Consider the following 21009-nt stretch of genomic DNA (forward strand, 5'->3'; position numbering starts at 1 on the left):
GCCCATCTTCATCCCCAGGGCCTTCTTTAGGAGGGTGACTAGCAGTATCTTGAGCTTTGTGTGGGCACATGGGACTCCGAGAGTGAAGAGAGTTTTCCTGGAGCGAGGGAGGGATAGAGGTGGGCTGGCGCTGCCCAACCTTTTGGGGTACTATTGGGCGGGCAATGTGTCAATGGTGCGTAAATGGATGATGAAGGGGGGAGGGGCGGCGTGGAAAAGAATGGAGATGGCGTCATGTAGAGGTACGAGCCTGGGTGCCATGGTAACGGCGACGTTGCCGTTTTCCCCTAAGAGGTATACCACGAGCCCGGTAGTGGCGGCGACCCTAAGAATCTGGGGACAGTGGAGACGGCATAGGGGGGAAACAGGGGGCTCGATGGAGGCTCCACTGGGTGGCAACCATCGGTTCATCCCGGGGAACAAGGATGGGGGATTTAGGGGGTGGCAAAGGGCGGGCATCAGCAAATTGAGGGACCTGTTTATTGGCGGGAGGTTTGCGGGCCTGGGGGAACTGGAAGATAAATTTGGCCTTCCCCAGGGGAACATGTTCAGATACCTGCAGGTAAAGGCGTTTGCTAGGCGACAGGTAGAGGGATTCCCTTTGCTGCCCTCGCGGGGGACGATGGACAGAGTGCTTTCGGGGGTATGGGTCGGAGAGGGTAATGTGTCTGACATCTATAAGGTAATGCAGGAGGTGGAGGAGTCGTCAGTGGAGGAGCTGAAGGCTAAATGGGAGGGGGAACTTCTATTTTTTTTTCGTTACGGTTATGTGACTTAACATTGTGTTAATTTAAGTTGTTGTTAATATGTTGGGTTGTTCATTGAGGAGGGGCGAAGGTTCATGACTGTTGTCATTATTGTTATTGTTGGTATTTTAGTATGGTTTGATGTTGTTGTATAAATTCAAAATTTCTCAATAAAAATTATTTTTTTTAAAAAGCTTTCTAAAACAGCACCTTCCAAACCCACGACCACTACCATCTAGAAGGGCAAGGGTAGCAAATACATGAGAACATCACCACTGCACGTTCCCCTCCAAACCTCACACCATCCTAACTTGGAAATGTATCGCTGTTCCTTCACTGTCACTGGGTCATAATACTGGAATTCCCCCCCCAACAGCACAGAGGATGTACCTACACCACATGAAGCAGCGCTTCAAGAAGGCAGCTCAAAACTACCTTATCGCCAGCAATTAGAGATGGGCAACTAATAATAACCTCATCAGTGAAACCCACATCCCAAGAAAGAACATTGAATTAAACAGCATGCCTAAGCATGTATAAAAGTGTCGTGCCAATACAAACTCCTTCTTGCAAATCATTGCAGATAGACGGGGTTCCTTACCCAGCATGAGTCACCAGCCTCAGAAGACAAGGTGAGAAAATTGAACCAAAAGCAGCATTTTGCAAACCTAACAAAAAGAAACGCTAAGTGAAAAAGACTGTGAGCTAGAGAAATGTCTGAATGATGAAATGTGCCCTGCAATTCTCCTGCAGCACATCGGACATTGTGATTTCCTGCCAGATAGATTATGAAAGGCAAAGGGAGGTGAAGAATTCTCTGCTGGATGTGGAGTAATTGCCCATCAAAAAGATTCAGAACTTCCCCCCCCCCCAATATTCTCGCTTTCTCAAAGGCGAAAAAAAATTGCGAGTGCACCAATAGTTATAATAGAACGTATAACAGGAGGATGGAAATAATCCGGCACAGGTGACCCCATGAATGCTTTATAAAATGGAATGTTTTTATTTGCTTTGCTCTAGTGCAGTCTCACAAATTCACACGACTCAAGATTTTGTTTCTCCTCGGAAAACGACACCAGGCAGGCTTTCTGTGACACCAGCCCAATCAGCGGGCCAGCAGCTCTGAAGCGCCATCGGGAGGGGTGGGTACTGCTGAGAGAGGGATGGAACCCATCAATGAAGATGCTGTTGAAGAGACAGGAGAAAAATAAAAAAATATTCAGGGGCCAAGTGCAAAAGACCCTGCAGTAAAATTAATCCCCAACATTTCAGGCCAATAAACATTTGTGATGAAAGGTCAACTTTGTGATTGCCAGTGTCATTTTCAACATGTGCAAGGAGAGCTTACTTCTCATACTCTATGAATTTTAATGTTAAAGGGTGTCCGGCGGCTGCCTAAAAAAAAAATCACACATTTCCTGGTCATTTTGTGTGAGAAGTTGTTTTACTTGAATGCTAGATGCCCCAAATACTATCCCTTTCTGGACTTGATCTTAAGACTCAGACATGACTATTGGTAGTTAGTCAATGAAACCAAACAGAAAATGCTGGAAAATCTCGGCAGGTCTGGCAGCATCTGTAGTGTTATGGGCCAGGGTTTAGCGAACTCCAAAGTAAATCATGGAGATCACCTGACCCACTCCTTTTACTAGATTGTGGTATGCGGAGCACACGGCCCATTCTGCAGGTGTGGTGCAGCAGAAATCTAAAAGTATTTTTTAAAGCAAATTAATGTTTATTCTATGAACTCAGTTAACCATTTTAAAACATTCAGTGAATGTTTTAGCAACCATCAATTCAAATGCAACCCCCAAAGAATACAACACTCTAAGTTATCCTTAAACTTTCCTTACAACATCCATAAGACAAAAAACCTTTTTCCAGAAGCACATCAGGTTTAAATTCTCTACTGAGAGCAGTTATCACTCTGAATTCACCAAATGATCCAGAGATAGGCTTTAGATGGCAGAGAGATCAAAATGACACCTCCTTTGGCTGGCTGCAGCTCCAACACTAAAACAAAACTAAAAAACACAGCCACATCCCAGCTTTTCCTCAAAGCGAAACTAAAAAGCAGAGCTAGAGCTCAGCTCCACCCACACTCTGACATCACTGCAGCCACTTGAGCAGAAAAACATTTCTTAAAGTGACATTCCCATGACAGTAGGGAGAGAAAAGAGCTAACGTTTTGAGTTCAGATGACACTTTGTCAAAGCCCGTCTTCATGAAGTCAATGAAAGCAGGGCAAACCAGCTCACAGGTAGCGATATCAGCTGGTCAATGCCAATGTTGTACGGTGGCATCTCATTTCTTAACTTTTTTTTTTTGCCAGTTTCCTTCCTCCCCACGAAAGGTACTGATACTTGCAGGGATGATGTTCCATTACTCTTAGACAGCCTCAGCAAAAGTGTGAATCTCATTGTCCGTCAGTACATCATTGCAGAGGACATCCCAGCCAAGACAAATCAGCTGCCATTATCATGCACACTCGCTTTCTCAAATTAGAGTTCATGGGTGTGATTTCACCCCTCTCCTCGCCCTCCCCCCATGGCATGTTTCATGGCAACGGAGGCAGTCCACCATTGGCCGGCAGTGGGAAATATTGCCTCACCGCTGTAAATGGAGTTTCCCATTCTATACACCCCCCCCCCCCACCCCCACCCCCACACTCCCCGCCGTCCCTCTGACCACAGGAACCCAGCTGCGGGGGTTCACCGTTGGCGGGGCGAGAGGATCCGAAAATTCTGGTCCATAAGTGGGATCACAAGCAAAATTTCCACTTTCTTTTTTTAAATAAATTTAGAGTACCCAATTCATTTTTTTCCAATTAAGGGGCAATTTAGCGTGGCCAATCCACCTACCCTGCCCATCTTTGGGTTGCGGGGGCAAAACCCACACAAACACAGGAAGAATGTGCAAACTCCACATGGACAGTGACCCAGGGTCGGGATCGAACCTGGGACCTCAGTGCCGTGAAGCTACAATGCTAGCCACTGCGCCATCATGCTGCCCCTAAAGATTCCTCTTCTTTTTTTAAATGTAGCGTACCCAATTCATTTTTTCCAACTAAGGGGCAATTTAACGTGGCCAATCCACCTAGCCTGTACATCTTTTGGGTTGTGGGGGTGAAACCCACACAAACACAGGGAGAATGTGCAAACTCCACATGGACAGTGACCCAGAGCCGGGAACGAACCTGGGACCTTGGCGCGTGAGGCAGCAGGGCTAACCCATTGTGCCACCGTGCTGCCCCCAAGATTCCTCTTCCTAACAGAAGACAGTCAAAGCCAATACAAAGAAATCAAGAAAACTTTGGTGTAGTGACTTCCAAAATGTTGACCAGTAATAATGAGGGAACAGCAATATATTCCCAAGGTAAATGGTGTATAACGTTGAGGTGGTGGGACCTGCTGTCTTTGTTTGCCTGGATGGTCAATGCTACAGTTTAGGAGATACATTGAGTGGTAGATGGTAGAGCAGATACAGTGTTCCGATGGTGGAGGGAGTGAATATTCAAGGTGATGGATGGAGTGTCAATCAAGTGGATTGTTTTATCCTGGACATTGCCAAACATCTTGAGTATTGTTGGCGGTGCATCGAGGCAAGTACAGAGTATTCCATCACACGCCTGACTTCAGTCTCATAGATGGTAAACAGGCTTTGGAAACAGAGGTGATTTACTCGCTGCAGAATTCTCAGCCTCTGGCCTGATTTTGTAGATACAGTAATTATGTGGTAGATCTAGTTAAGTTTCTAGTCCATGTTTCCCTGCAGGATGGTGATTTTGGGGACTTTGATTATGGTGAGCGCGGTTCAACAGCCTCGCAACGCCCGACTTGGTGTCGGTTCGAGACCATTGAATCTGACGAGATTCACGATGCTCAAAATATCTCACAAGATGGGTAGCATGTGGCGCAGTGGTTAGCACTGGGACTGCAGCGCTGAGGACCCGGGTTTGAATCCCGGCCCTAGGTCACTATCCGTGTGGAGTTTGCACATTCTCCCCATGTCTGCGTGGGTTTCACCCCCACAACCCAAAGGTGTGCAGAGTAGGTGGATTGGCCATGCTAAATTGCCCCTTAATTGGAATAAATAAATAAATAAATGGGTACTCTAAATTTTTTTTAAAAGGGTCTCACGAGATTTAACGGATACTGGCGAGACATCAGGATATGGCTCTCGCTCCCGCTGGGTAAAATCCAGATGTATATATTTAAACGATCCATTAGGATAATTAGATTTCCCAATGCAATGAGGAAAATTGGGTGAGAAATGAACAGAAAATCATTTGGGTTTTTACGACATGTGCAGCATAAATAAGCAGCCTTGTCTTGCCCGACTCGGTGACAAGGCAAACTTGCAAGATTTGCCACGCTCCAAACCCCTTGTGAGATCTAACAAGATCTCGCAGGATGTCATGATCTGCATCTCGCCCTCGCTGGGCAACTTCCAGATTAACATATTTAAATGAGCCATTATCCTGAGGCTCGGGCACGAATGCCCGTGCTTGGAAGACCTCGCCTGCCCCCTTTTAGCACTGGTCCACACAAACGTGGGCCAGGCATAACGGTGCCTCGTGGGGTCTCCCAAGCCATTTGAGGCCCATGGTGGTCGGGCTCTGGGCAGGGTGATACCCTGGCACTCCTGCTGCCACTCGGGCATCTTGCCACTGACAGGGTGTCCGAATGGCACTGCTGGGCTGGAAGGGGCACTGCCAGGGTGCTGGGCTGGCAGTGCCAATGTGTCCGGGTGCCAGGGGTCGGATCCGGGGGTTCCCTGCCCTTAAGAATTGGGGCACAGGGAGGGCTCAAGGACACCCTAAGAGATAGGTTGGGGTGAGCCTTCAGTGCAGGAAGTGAGGCAAGTATGGTCTCGGCAGGGTGTACCGTACCTTGGCCAAAAATAAAACAAAGCCCCATTTGATAGCGGGGTAAGAAACACCCTGCTATTCCTGTCCAAAACAGCAGTTTTTTCCGTTAAATCGTGCCCGTGGTCTGCCCCACCTGGTTTTCCTTGCTGGGCTGTGTCAGGCAATCCAATACCCTTTAGACACATTAACTACATAATCTGCCTGAATTACAGCATGTGATTGCTGTACTTTTAACAAGCTGACCTGGTACCAAACATTAGACAATTTTGCCTTTGGACAGTGTTTGGATTTTTCAACACTTAATTTGGTTTGGTTTACTCTTCTTGCCTCTTCACAATTGTCCATGCTGGGGTAGAATTCTTCATGTGCCCTGATTTTCCTCTTCTTTCACTCACTGGGATAAAGCCCTCTGTTACATCTATACACAAATGAGATCAGCTAACTCAGCACACCAGACTGTGTCCTTTCTGATCTCCCTGGCTTAGCACTACACTAAGTAGTGCATCTACCCGCAAGCCCATTGGGAGTGTTCTGTCTCTAAATCATATAAAGACGGCTCTTTGTAATGGTTGCACATCTGGCCCTGGGCCACATCATGTCATAGTTTGCTGCCCAACCCCAGAACTAGACATTCCTTTGCACTTGGCAGCCTGGGAACCTTCCATTAACTTAATGTTGCTGTGCTTAGTTAGCATTACTGGAACAAAGAGTTTAAACCACCCTCCCAGATTTTTCTCAACATTACTTCAATTAGGTCGCTGGGTATTTATAATTCCAAGGAGATATTAATATGCTGAATACAGCAATCATTCCACAGTAGGAAAGATATATGTGCTGGTCTAAAATAAAAATAGCACCAAGGTTAGAGTTTTCATTTTAATACTGGGCTGCCTTAATGAAAAAGATCCAAATTTGGTAATTAGTAGTAAAGGAGTCATAATCTGATGCCATTCTTCTATTCAGTTAATACCTTCAGGTTGCATCTTCACCAGTACTGTGGGTAGAAATCATTTTTACAAACCCACATGGAGCAGTCAGTCGTGCGTTCAGAACACTAATTGGACATAGCACCAATACTCTTTAGGTTCCTTATGCTGAAGCAGAATGGGAAAGAATTGGCTCTCACCTTGTAAAATCACTATGTGATGTGTAGGTCTTTGTAGCTCATTAAGAGTGACATTGACATGGTCCTCAATAGTTCCCGTTGTGGTATTCTCTGGGATGAACCCAAAGCTTGCCATTGATTCATAGTCATTAGCTCTTACTGAATCATGTAAACACTGTCACATTGAGTCAATTCATAAAAGATATGAGTGAAATGAATTACCCAGAAAAACAATTAAATATTCCAGGGGTTGGGCAGCAGGAGGTCTCAGGTTCGATCCCGGCTCTGGGTCACTGTCCGTGTGGAGTTTGCACATTCTCCCCCGTGTTAGCGTGGGTTTCGCCCCCACAACCCAAAAGATGTGAAGGGTAGGTAGATTGGACACGCTAAATTGACCCTTAATTGGGAAAAATGAATTGGGTACTCTAAATTTTAGAGGGGTTTGCAGATTTTTCTATGATGAACACAATGGGCTGGATTATCCGCGCCCCCCCCCCCCCCCCCCCCCCCCCCCCTCTCCACTGCGTGTTTCTTGGCGACGCAATGTTCACTCCCGGCGGGATTCTATAATCCCGCCACTTGTCAACGAAATTTCCCATTGAAACCACCCCGTGCTGCCAGTGGGTGGGGGGAGGTGCTGCCAGCGGGAAAAATAAATTGTCGCAGCTGGAGAAGTCCAACCAATGTGTCTTTAAAATATAATTTCCTTTAGCTGCCCTTGGGTTAGACTATCCAATTAGCAAGATGCTCTTAATCAGAGAGTGACCAGTTTAAAATAAGCAGGATAAAACCTGCCAAAAATAGTGTGCACAGGAAGCGGTGACGAGCATGTTAAGACAGTCAGAAATTCTATCCCTTCCCTTCACCTGAAGTAGTTAACCATCAGTGGGCCACAACATCTACAAAGAACAATTAAACCAAAATCGTTGTGAAGCATTGGACCCAAAATGACCAACTGACGCACCGTGCCATTTCCAGGCCGTGTATTTGCCCACTCAGCCACCCAATGAGAAAGTGAATTCAGCGCATTAGAAATCAGCACCAGTTGCATGTCACACTTTCCATCCTTTGAAAATTAACTGCCACAAAATTCACAGTGATGTAGCCAGGCCTTTTCACTGACGCAGATCTGTTGTATATAAAATTGCTGTCCATGACCTTCATGCTGTAGCTAACAATTTAGTTTACAAGGCCTTTTCAAACTGTTTCTTTATTGCCAGCTGCTTGACAGATTTCCAATAGATGGCTATGTACCTTATTAATTCTCAGATCTTCATTGTCAATGGTTTTCTCCTTTTTGTTTAGACCTAAATGTATCACTTTGCCTGAGGAGCTTGCCAAATTCGTAATGTTTTGCTATTGCTGCTGTACGAACAGCCTTTAGAATAAATACATATCGGGGTCGCAGTGCGTTGGATTTGCAGCCTCTCTCAAACAGCTTGCCTTTTTTTGAGCGGCCCAACTTCTAGTGCCACATGTGGAGACTCATCACCAGGTTCCGCTCTCGAAAGCAGGTGACTGAAGAATTCACGCAGTTGAAACCCGTGACAACACACCCACTTCCTTAAATCAAAAGATGTTGGGTGTGTGTTGAGAGAATCTGAATTAGGCACCCGAATAGGGGGAGATGTGCACATGTGTACTACTATCACATAACTGGCTAAAAACAAATACAGACCGCAGGCACATAAATTAATAATTTTTCTGCTGTTCGTCCAGCCAAGACCACCATACCGATTAGGTCACTGGCTTTCAGAATCACGTGGAACTGAAGAGAAAGAGTCCCAGTTACTATAGTGACAGGCTTAGTCACGGAATCTTGATTATGTATTTTTTTCTTGGGCATGGGCATCACTGGTGAGATGTTAATTTAGTACCGTTCATTAGTCCTCCGAGGGAAGGTGATGGTGGGCCTTCTTCTGCACTGCTGCAGTTATTTTTCTTTACAAATTTAGAGTACCCAATTCATTTTTTTCCAATTAAGGGGCAATTTAGCGTGGCCAATACACCTACCCTGCATAACTTTGGGTTGTGGGGCCGAAACCCACGCGGACACGGGGAGAATGTGCAAACTCCACACAGGCAGTGACCCAGAGCCGTGATCGAACCTGGGACCTCGGTGCCGTGAGGCAGCAGTGCTAACCACTGTGCCACCGTGCTGCCCCTGCACTACTGCAGTTCATATGGTGAAGGTGCTTCAACAATGCAATTAGGTCGGAAGTTACGGGTCGTTGACTCAGCAACATTGACGATCAATCACTGATATGGCTTGAGGTATTGCCCAGGCTTGATTCTGAGCTTCCTTCACCACGTGTGTTATCGCCGAGCATCCTTAACCCCAAGACCCAATTTACCTCCCATAGCTTGCTTCAGATTGTAAATCAACCATTACATTTCTGCCTTTAAATTTACAACATTATAAGATTCAAACTGAATGTTTGGTTGGTTAAAGCCTTACTCAATCCATTATTCAGCCATAAGGTTATACGTTCTTGGTTGGCTTCCAATCCTATTTTTTCTTGAGTTAGTAGATCTCAGTAGGGATGCGACAATTAGTGTTCTTCATTCAGTAATCATTGTTGTTGGATGGGGATGAGGGCAGAATGGAGCTTAGCTAGGGCGTCTCCAACATTCATTGTCTAGGGTCACACTTGAAAACTGGCTACTTTGGCCCCAGTTTTAACCCCCCACCCACACCCCCATCATGCACCATGAGCCAAGGGGCACATTAACAATGACGAGAATGACATAGCCTGCTGATCGCACTGCCTTCTAGTCATGTCCCAGTGTCAACCTGCTCCTTTGAGCAGGCAAGCAAAACGCCCATCCCAAGATGTCAACATCTTGCTTAAGCTGGGGTTTGATGTTACCGGGCCCTGATCTGTTCTTTTGATTGGAGGCCCAGCAAGGGAATAATGGTGGCTTCCCATCAGCACTGAGCTAATGGCCAGAAGAGTTGGGGGCTTCCCCCTCATCATCCTCCTCTGATCACTGTCACCCCTGGTAACCTCTCCATGGTTACCACTCACCTCAACAGCAAGGACCCTATCCCGCAGGTCGCAGCCTTCTGCCTCTGATCTTCCACTCCTTCCCACCAGCCAGCTTGTATGTCAGGCCAGGATTCCAATGTAAGTTATGGTACAGGGTCCTTGGCCGTTAAGGAAAAGGAAAACATTGGAGGGACAAAAATCACATTTTTTACCAATCATTAGGCCAATTTTCAAGAGTGATATACTCGCACTGCTGCAAGTGATTTAAAATCTATACAATCACTAGCGATTTCAGAGAAAAAAAACAAGTCAGGTCAGAAATCTAACAGAGCCATATTTCAACCCCCTTTCAGCCTCACAAAGCAAAACATAGTGACGCATTACTTACAACAGCTGGAAACCGTGTTAAGGATCAAACAACATTCGTAATGGTTCAGCAGTTCAATAATGTCAGAGCATCATCGGTTGTTTTGCCTGTTAGTTATTTTACCAGCTCAGTAATAGTGCAGGATCTGTGGACAAAGAGACAACCTAAAGACATAGAGTGGCAGGAGAACTCAGGGAAGGCCACAAGTGGCTAAGGAGTCAGGAAAACAGGGATGCAGAGGCCATGTCTCATTTGACAGCAGGACACCATCGTCATTTTTCTGTTCTGTGTTTTTCCTGGCAGTAGGTCAAATTGCTCGACAGGCCAGTAGCACATGGGAAAACGAGTCACATGAGGTGGAGTACACATTGGGAATAGGGAGTAGGGGGTGGCAATTGCAGCTGCGACAATAGAGAGGCTCTGATTGTCATGGGGTAGGCCGAATGCTTCCTTGAGGAGTCATGGGGGACAATTCACCTGCCCCACAAGTTGTACTATAAAAGATACTTTCAGGAATCAGCAGTGCCATTTTGCTGCCATATTTCATCTGCCCCGGAAAACCTGGCCAGCAACATTTAAATTTAGGGTGCGATCGAACTGAATTGCAACAGAGTCCTGTGGTAACCTGACAGAGCCGAGTTTTGAGCCTGTGATGAATGTTATCAGTAGCTGATATAATGGTACCTTACCTTTAATGCATTGGCCCTTTAAGACCAGGCTTGGAACCCTAGGGGACTCCGCCTCTGGCTCTGCCCCCAGGAAACGGTATATAAGTTAAGGCTCTCTCAGGCAACATGTGATGAGCACACTTCTCGGCTGCTGTACAGTTCTCAGATGATTAAAGCCTTTGAATCATCTATCTTCTCTCCTGTGTCGTGATTGAGGGTATCTCAGAGCCCGATTAAATAGGATATCTTAAATTAAAGAATTGAACACTTTAAATTAAACTGCAGTCCAAATCTCAGGCAGGCTGAAGGGAAGTCGGACCTGGCCAAAGTCAAATACACAACCCCCAGACAAACTGCCAGAACATGTCTGGACCTGCCTCATCACTCACACGTCAGGGGATCATTGATCCTATTGATATGCACCGATTTGTTTTGGGTATCCCAGACCGAGCCAGACTCTCGGGCACCGTTCCTGCTGTTACCCTATAGGGCAACAGGTTATGTGAAAGCGACATCACTGGAGATGGACACCTGGGGACAGGCCCAGAAGTCCTGTCAAGTGGACATCAAGAAACCCATTGGGGTTCAGACCCCCTCCCGAGACCTCATTGGCCGGAAGCCAGAGAAGTTTCTGGAAAGGCTGGGAGGGAGAGGGAGAAAGTAGATACCCAAGACACACCAGCAGCGAAAGCTCCATGCAGAGGTAATTGAGACGTCTGACCAAAGCCAGAAGGAGGCAGCGTGTGAGACCTACCTTCACATTGACGGACCTGAGAGACTCAGAGACTCGGACCCACGGCTCAACCAAAGTCATAATTACAGGCAGTATCACAAATCTTCGGAATCTTTAGTAAATGTTATTGGATTCATTTAAGTGTACATATTGTTGGTTTGAGTTTATATTTGTGTTGTCCTTTGTTTGCCTGATCAATAAAGATGTCAAAGCTTTTGATTAATACACTGGTCAAATGTATCTGAGATTTTACAGATACAACAGTCCCATGCTGAATTGCTGATCGTGTTTAGTTGGGTGTTTAACGGCACTTACAGCGCCAAAAAAGACTAAGCTATCAAACGGGACTCTGTTGCAATCTGGGGCTTCAACGGGGAACGCCCCACCAAGGCTGCACTTAGTCCCATTTCCTGTACTGTGGAGCTCCACTCGACAGAACTCTTCAATCCTGTTCTCCTCCTGACAGCCAGTGAGGCCCAGACATTTGGGATCATAAAGAGTTTAACTTACCCGACTACACCGGACACCAAGTGATGAGCTGGTCACTTTGCTTTCCGAACACTATGACCCCAGGGCTTCCATAGTTATATAACGATATTGGTTTTATACGGCGGTGTGCTTGTCTGGTGAATCTGTCACGGACTTCTTGACCACCTGCGGCATCAGCTGAGCACCATAAGTTTGGGCTGTCCTCTCTGAGATGTTGGGGGACCGGCTCGTGTGTGGTATTAATAATGCAGCCATGCAGAGGAAGCTGTTGGCCACTGCCCATGTGGAGTTTGCACATTCTCCCCGTGTTTGTGTGGGTTTCGCCCCCACAACCCAAAGATGTACAGGTTAGGTGGATTGGCCACGCTAAATTGCCCCTTAATTGGATAAAAAGAATTGGGTACTTTAAATATCTAAAACAAAATTAATAAAAAATAACTCTATCCACCTCCCACTCCCTAAAGTGTGTTGAGGGAATCAGCCAGAAGCACAAACCCAATTTGAAGAGGTAGCAGGGGTCAAAATAGGTGAACTCTCTGCTCCAAACATAAGCTGACTTCATAATCATTGGGTCAAAATCCTGGACCTCTTTATAATGAAAACAAAATGCTGCGGATGCTGGAAATCTGAAATGGAAGCGCAAAATGCTGGGAAAACACAGCAGGGGAGAGAAACAGAGTTAACGTTTCGAGTCCAATGTGACTCTGAAGAAGATTTATTGCTTCACTCTACTGCCAGACCTGCTGTAACTTCCCAGCATTTCCTGGAACTCCCTATAAAGCTTTGTAGGAACAGCTGCACATAGGCCACAATGGTTCAGGGAGAAGTTGGATCTTCCCCACCACCTACTTAAGGGCAACCGGGGATGGGCAATAAATGCTGGCATTGCCAGCAAAGCCCACAACGCCAGAATTAACAATAAAAACTGGCGGCTGTCTGTGTAACTCTGTATATTTCTGCACAGCTGATTATACCCTCTGAACTATTGGGAGTCCCTGGACTCATAATTTTACTGTTTTCTGTATCTTGGCTTTCACTGCATCAACACATCCAAATCGGTATTTATTCTGAGCTTTGAACCCTTGTCAAATATTGTGCAGAAACAACAGTACGGCTCATTAAAAAATATCAGAAATAAGCATTAAGAAAAGGACGTGCTGGTTCGTATGATTAGTCACACATTACAGATTTTGCCCCCTGCCTCTCTGCAAATAGGTTAGGTAAAACAAATCGACGGAATCAGTTTTCAGTTGACCTGGGCAATAATGAGCCCATCTGTCTGCTGAGCAAAACAGAATTCATTATTTGCCGCTAAATTAATCTCACGGCAGCTGAAAAGATTTGCATGCAAATGCTCGGCTGTAAAATATTAATCAAGTGCAGATAAAAAAAAGACGCTTGTTTTTAATCTGCCGCAAAAAAGCAAATATGAGTGAAAATCGACTTCAGCGGCGACAGAGCTGTGGCGTGTGGGGGGGAGGAGAAGGTGTTGGTGAGAAGGAGGAAGTAGATCCGTTGGCATTATATAGTCAGCCTGGGTTTCCTTAACATTGAGGTCAGAGGAATTGTAGGCAGGGATGGGGGTCATGTGACCAACCTACCGGTGCCTGTTGAATGTTAGCGCCTATATTTTTATTTATGCATCAGAATTATAAAACCAAGCTTTTTACAGTTGATTGATATTTTATTCATGTTGTCCTTCATGAGGGGTTTATTGTTTATTCATTTTTAAATTACCCAAATTATTTTTTTTCCCCAATTAAGGGGCAATTTAGCAATCCACCCAACCTGCCCATCTTTGGCTTGTGGGGGTGAAACCCATGCAGACACGGGTAAATGTGCAAACTCCACACAGTCAGTGACCCGGGGCCAGAATCGAACCCGGGTCCTCGGCGCTGTGAAGCAACAGTGCTAACCATTGCGCCACCATGCTGCCCCCAGTATTGTTTCTTCTCAATAGGCAAAAAACAGTTTGGACTGGTATCCTTATTTCCCAGACTTTCCTGGTGTTCCATTTTAAGGTGTGCAAGACCACTTCGGACCAGTGATCATATTTCCCCATTTCTACTGTTTTTGCCTTCTGGGCCTGCTGAGAATGTGCTGGTAAAGAGATTTTTAGAGAAGCCGCAATTACTTTTAAGCCCTTTTGATGTCTCTCATAGTCCTGGTGGCTTAATTTCAAAACCCTGTACATCGCACCTCTTTCCTAGTTTCCAGTACCCAGGTCTGTTTGGCTACACATTCAGTAAAGAATGATCATTTGGACAAGAGTGCGGAGACAGTTAAAGGACAGTGGACCCCATCAGCGAAGGGGCTTCAAGAAAGAAAAGGGGCAGAAACTTCTCAGGAATTAAAAGAAGTTGCGAAAAAGAAATGGCATATTTTCCTCAAAGACGTACCACGAAGACTGACTGAATTAAACCTGGTGATCACACTCCACTATTTAATTGGCTCCTAATTTGAAAATAAGTCATTTTTTTGGAACACAAATTTTCAGCGTGGTCACACTGAGAATATTGCCAATCAAAGTGAAAATTACAGCCCATGGGCGGGATTCTCTCAGCCCACGTCGGGTTGGAGAATCGCTGGGCCGGGTGCGAATCGCGCGACTCCGCCGCGACGCCAGTCCGCCGATTCTCAGGTTCTCCGGTGAGCGGGGCGGCGCAGGTTGGGGCCACTCTACGTGGCCCCCCCCCACCCCCATGATTCTCCGCCAGGGATGGGTCGAGTGACCACAAAGAAAATCAGAGCCCGCCGGCGCCGTCCACGTGTGGTCTTACCCGGCAGGACCTCGGCGTGCATCCTTTCGGGGGGTGGCCTGGTTGGGGGGGAGGGGGGTCCGACCCTGTGGGGGGGGCCTCGCTGTTGCCTGGCCCCGATCGGGGCCTACCGATCGGCAGGCCGACCTCTTGGGCTGGGGGCCTCTTTTGCTCCGCGGCGGCCCCTGTAGCCCTACGTCATTTTGCGTTGGGGCTGGCGCAGAGAAGGAAGCCACTGCGCATGCGCAGACCAACGTCACCCATTTGATGCTGGTATTGGCAGTGGGTCTCTCCAGTGACATGCTGGCCTCCTGTCGGGCTCAGAATCGCTGCTCCTGGGGGCCTGTTGACGCCATCGTAAAACGCGACAGCATTTACGATGGCGTCAACATTTAGCCTCAGGATCAGAGAATCCCGCTCCATATATTTGTATCTCAATTCATAACTTTTCTTTTAATAAACATTTTATTGAGGTATTTTTTGGGATTATAACAAGAACCACAATAAACAATGTACATGAGGGCAGCACGGTGGCCTAGTGGTTAGCACAGCTGCCTCACGGCGCTGAGGTCCCAGGTTCGATCCCGGCTCTGGGTCACTGTCCATGTGGAGTTTGCACATTCTCCCCGTGTCTGCGTGTGTTTCGCCCCCACAACCCAAAAATGTGCAGAGTAGGTGGATTGGCCACGCTAAATTGCCCCTTAATTAGAAAAAATAATTGGGTACTCTAAATTTAAAAAAACAATGTACATGAAACTATAAACATAGTGCAAAAGCCTTCTCCCTGCTTTACAGATCCCACCTTTATTAACCCCCTACTCTAAGCTAAACTAACCCCCCCCCCTCTGCTGACAATTAATTTTACGAAGAAGTCGACAAACGATTGCCGCCTGCGGGTGAACTCTAACAGAGACCCTCTCAAGGCTAACTTGATTTTCTCCAGACAGAGAAAGCTAGCCATGTCCGATAGCCAGGTCTCCGAATTTGGGGGCTTTGAGTCCCTCCAAGCTAATAGTATCGGTCTCTGGGCTACCAGGGAAGCAAAGGCCAGAACGCCTGCCTCTTTCTCCTCCTGGATTCCCGGGTCTCCCGACACCCCGAAAATTGCCCCCTCTGGACTCAGCGCCACCCTTGTTTTTAACACCGTGGACATGACATCTGCAAACACCTGCCAAAATCCCCTGAGCTCAATTTAATGTAGCCAATTAAGGGCCAATTAGCATGGTCAATCCGTCCACCCTGCACATCTTTGGGTTGTGGGGGTGAGACCCACGCAGACACGGGGAGAAGGTGCAAACTCCATACGGACTGTTACCCAGGGCCAGGATCAAACCCAGTCCCCGGCACCGTGTGGCAGCAGTGTTAATCACTGCGCCACCGTGCCGCCCCAATCCCAATCTTACCTGCCCATCTTTGGACATTAAGGGGCAATTTTGCATGGTCAATCCACCTAACCTGCACATTTCTGGACTGTGGGAGGGAACCGGAGCACCTGGAAGAAACCGACGCAGACACGGGGAGAACATGCAAACTCCACACAGACAGTCACGCAAGGCTGGAATTGAACCCGTGTCCCTGGCATTGTGAGGCAGCAGTGTTAGCCACTGCGTCACTGTGCTGCCCCACGGGGCTAGAGGACATCCGAGTGTTTTTCCATGGTGTCCAGAAAACCACCAGTGCTCTGTCACAGAATTTGCCTTCTTGCCTTTTGGGGCCATCGTTCAAGCACCTGACCTGGGCTCAGAGAGTGAATAATGTGTACGGGTGCTGTTTTAATATAGTGCCTAGGAAGATGGTCTGAGCGGAACGCGGCAAAGTGGGTGAATTGCAACCCTCCGTACTTCCTGTTTATGCATATATAATGAGCTGAAAAGCGGATGATCCAGCGTGGAAACCTGCCATTGAATCTCTGCAAACTAGCGGGTGTCAGGCAAGTCTGAATAAATTAAACTCTTGATGGTGCTATAGGTGTCCACTTCGCAGATCGAGAGGAGGGTCACCATTTGTTTTTCGTCGCTGGCAATGGCGTTGAGTAAAAAAGAAGTAGCGCTTTTGTTCAATATATTTGGTCCAGTCACCCTTCTCAGCGTCAAACGCTTCCAACTTCCCAATTAGAGGCATACGTGCAGCCTCGATGGAGGCCTCATGACGACTTGTTGAGGTGAGCTGGGTCTGGAAGAAATGGCGTCTCCTGTAGCTCTACTTTACCCTCATCACCCAGTGTAAAGTTCCAGGCAAGCGAGCACACAGAAGTGATGCTGTTAGCAAAACTCAATATTTATTTACCTACTAGGATACAACTCCTACTCCCCGAAGGGTCTCCAGTGCCCGGCCCACACTTGGGCCCAGGTATTTATGTCCCATGGGGCCCTTGGCTTTAGGGTGCAGATGCGCCCCCTTATCTGGGAAGATCATATTCATGTGAGGTCACAGGGACTCTGATATTGCAGATCCCATGGCCTCCGGTCAGGTTCTATAGGTACAGCTCTGCACAAATGTGAAAGGAAAAGCAATTTATATATTTTTTAATATATATTTTTCTTAGCATTTTCAATTTTATACACAGTTGCCTTTTATGTTTGATATGTACAGTACGAGGAGGTCTTTTATATACATCTTGTTACTTTCCATTCTGCTGCGCTATCCTACCCCCTCCCCCTTCTCCCCAAACCCCCCCCTCCCCCTTCCTGGCCCCCCCTTGAAACCCACCCTATTCGTTCAGGGTGTACTCTCCCCTAGCTTCTGCTCTCCCCTTTCCCCCCTTCTTTCCTTTGCGCTTTCTGCTGTGTCTGCCTTGAGGATTTGGGGGGAGCGGGGGTGGGGGGGGGGGGTCTTCCGCTCCCTTCCCTCTCTCTGTGGTGTTCCCCTCATTTTCCCCAGGTTCCCTCCTGTCTTCCTACCCCCCCCTCCCCCAGAGTTGTATGTTCCTGTCAGTCTTCTTCTAACTTTTATTTATTTACTTTTTTCTTTCTAGCTACTGTTGGCTTCGATCAGGTCTTGGACAGGCCGACAAATTGCCCCCAAGCTTCCAGGAAGCCTTCCTCCGACCCTCGGATGGTGGGCAAAAGCAAATTTTTTTATTTAAAAAAAAATAAATTTAGAGTACCCAATTTATTTTTTCCAATTAAGGGCCAATTTAGCATGGCCAATCCACCTAGCCTGCACATCTTTGGGTTGTGGGGGCGAAACACACGCAAACACGGGGAGAATGTGCAAACTCCACACGGACAGTGACCCAGAGCCGGGATCGAACCTGGGATCTTGGGCCGTGAGGCAGCAGGGCTAACCCACTGTGCCACCGTGCTGCCCGGCAAAAGCAATTTAAGGTTAAACTGAGAGAAATGTTTCACTCTCCACCCCCCACCCTCCCCACCCCCACTGTTTCTATATTTCAAACTAAAGCACAGTCAGTTAGTGAAATTGTCTGTTTGGGAGAATACGTTCTCCCACCAGAACTGAATGGCACGTGATTTGCGATAATCAGGAAGCCATTTTCAATCCTTCAACATGCAAATTTGTGCAGGGCGAGGAAAGTAAGGGATTCCCCAGTGAATCCCGCAGATGGGCTGCCATTTTGAGCGGGCGGCCCAACTGCAAAGTCCCACGGCTGACCCCCTCCCACATTACAATTCAGCCCCTCCCCCCCCCCCCCCCCCCCTCCGCATCACAATGCAGCCCCCCCACCTTGGATTTTCTGGTCCAGCAAGCAGCATATCCCCGAGACCAGTTTCAATGGGAATTCGCATCGACAGCAACGGGATCAGAGAATCCCGCCACCAGGGGCAGCATGGTGGCGCAGTGGTTAGCACTGCAGCCTCACGGCGCTGAGGTCCCAGGTTCAATCCCGGCTCTGGGTCACTGTCCGTGTGGAGTTTGCACATTCTCCCCGTGTTTGCGTGTGTTTCGCCCCCACAACCCAAAGATAGGTTGCAGGGTCGGTGGATCGGCCACGCTAAATTGCCCCTGAATCGGATCAAATTAATTGGGTATTCTAAATTTTTAAAAAAGTATCCCACCACCAGCAAATGACACACTGCCTCGCGCGGCTGAAAGGCCAGAGAATCTCGCTGACTGTCTTCAGTGCTGCTTCCGGATCAAGGCTCTGTCAACCTGCTCATGTGGCTGTGAAATGATATATGCCGTTATTTGAAGAATTTGTGGCATGCCCCCGGTATCCTCAGACATTCAATCCTTGACCAACAACATGAAAAATAGTTTAAATGGACATTTATGTCATTGCTTACAGTTCTCAAACTGACTGCTGAATGTGCCTGCTTAATAGTGACCATGTTTCAAACTAAATTTATTGGCTATAAAGCACTCAGAGATCTCAGGAATATCAACGTGCAGCTGTGTATTTGTTGTAACCCCCATGGGGCCGGGCCGATCAGGCTGCCCATGAGTCTCGTGGAGTACGAGCTTCCTCACTGAGGGGCGGGGCCCCCTTATCAGCGGGAGAGGAAATCAGAGTATATAAACCCGGCCCAAGTGTGAGCCAGGCGGGTAGTCCCATCCGGGATCTGTGTACATAGTCTGTTCTTACCTCTGTAAGTAAACCTGCTGTTCCCAACGCTTCCCGTGTGGCTGCTTCTGTGAACTCAATAGTATTAAAACTGAGAAACTAGCAGTCTATTGAAATAGAGTCAGAAGCTCAGCAGTTGACAGCAGCAGATGTGATGAAAGAAAGCAAAGTTAAAGTAAAAGCTCCGCGAAACATATTTGGACATTTATACCATGTTAATAAATTGCTGTTGTACTAGCAGTGCTGGTGGCTGTAGTATTCATAGTAATAGTAGCAACAGTAAAGGAGGTCTTGTGGCACTGTGGTACCAGTCCAACCTCTGGGCCAATTGTTCTGGGTTCATCCCACTTCAGAACTTGATGGTAAGAGATGCTTATAACAGGCTGTTATAACCTCTTATAACAGGCCCAACCAGTTGGCCATCAGCCTGTAAATCCTTTCAATGTGCCCGATTGCAGGCGATATGAACAGGTAGGTTTCGTAGTCAGCCACACTTCCCCTGAAGATGGCAATGGGAAACCCATTGCAGTACTTCTCCACACACAATCCAATGGAAATCCATGGTTGTCAATGCCCTCTTAGGGCATGGTACCTGATAGAAGTAGCGGTAATAATTGTAGAAGGCATAAAATACCTCCCTAAGTCGCATTACTTGGAAGCCTATCTGTTACTTTACTACTCAGCTGGCACTCCATTAATGTATCGTCCAAGTTTTATCCTTTTGTCTAAAGCACCGATTCATCTTGGGAATAATTCTACATGCTCCTGTAAGCCTCCAATGTAACATTTAATTGGTTACATTTCTAGACAATGACCGGGGAATTGTTTGGAGTGTTCATGTTCCAACTTACATGCGTAGACAGGATTTCCACCACACTTCCAGTGAATCAACACCAGCAGAGCGGGAACAAGCAAAGTAATTTCTTTGCCAATTATGTCAGCAAGCTCTTCAACCATATAAGCCCAATCCTGATGTGCTCACACATGCACTGTACAGCACAGGTTACATCAGGACAATCAAGCAAAAGTGCTAACTTGTCAAACTGGAGTGCCGATGCTTATGGAATCCCAACAGTCATTAGATTTCTTAATTTTCCTCTACTTCTTCTTAACCTTTTTTTTTGGACGCTAAAGGGCAATTTAGCATGGCCAATTCCCCTAACTTGCACATCTTTGGACTATGGGAGGAAACCGGAGCACCTGGAGGAAACCCACGCAGACATGGGGAGTAGTAAGGGCGTGGAATGCCCTGCCTGCAACAGTAGTGGACGCGCCAACACTAAGGGCATTCAAATGGTCACTGGATAGACATATGGACGATAAGGGAATAGTGTAGATGGGCTTTAGAGGGGTTTCACAGGTCGGCGCAACATTGAGGGCCGAAGGTCCTGTACTGCGCTGTAATGTTCTATGTTCTAACGTGCAGACTCCAAAAAGACAGTGCCCCAGCGGGGAATCGAACCTGGGACCCCGGTGCTGTGAAGCCACAGTGCTAACCACTGTGCTACCGTGCTGCCCCATTTTGCTCTACTTCTTGTCTTACTAACACATTGGGCTCATTCTTTCTCTGGGAATAGAATCGTAGAATGATTACAGGACAAAAGGAGGCCATTTGGAATGTTGCGCCTGTGCCAGCTAGTCCTATAAGAGGAGGGTCAGAGTGGGACTCTGCCTCAGTCCTACCAGCAGCAGCGCACCCCTGTAAGAAAGGAAACAGATGTCTGTGCAACAGCAAAAGGAGAGAAAGAAGTACATGAAAA

At 47.1% G+C, this 21009-nt stretch overlaps 1 long non-coding RNA gene across 1 annotated transcript; it reads right to left on the reverse strand.

Moving 5' to 3' along the window:
* Nucleotides 1-1727: 1727 nt before the first annotated feature.
* Nucleotides 1728-12179, reverse strand: LOC119977874. Its single transcript, XR_005463307.1, has 2 exons — nucleotides 11990-12179; nucleotides 1728-1931 (listed from the first exon to the last, which is right to left on the reverse strand). It is a non-coding gene; the product is annotated as an uncharacterized LOC119977874 (long non-coding RNA).
* Nucleotides 12180-21009: the final 8830 nt, after the last annotated feature.

This window comes from Scyliorhinus canicula, chromosome 14 (genome assembly GCF_902713615.1).
Source record: "Scyliorhinus canicula chromosome 14, sScyCan1.1, whole genome shotgun sequence".
Taxonomy (NCBI): Eukaryota; Metazoa; Chordata; class Chondrichthyes; order Carcharhiniformes; family Scyliorhinidae; genus Scyliorhinus; species Scyliorhinus canicula.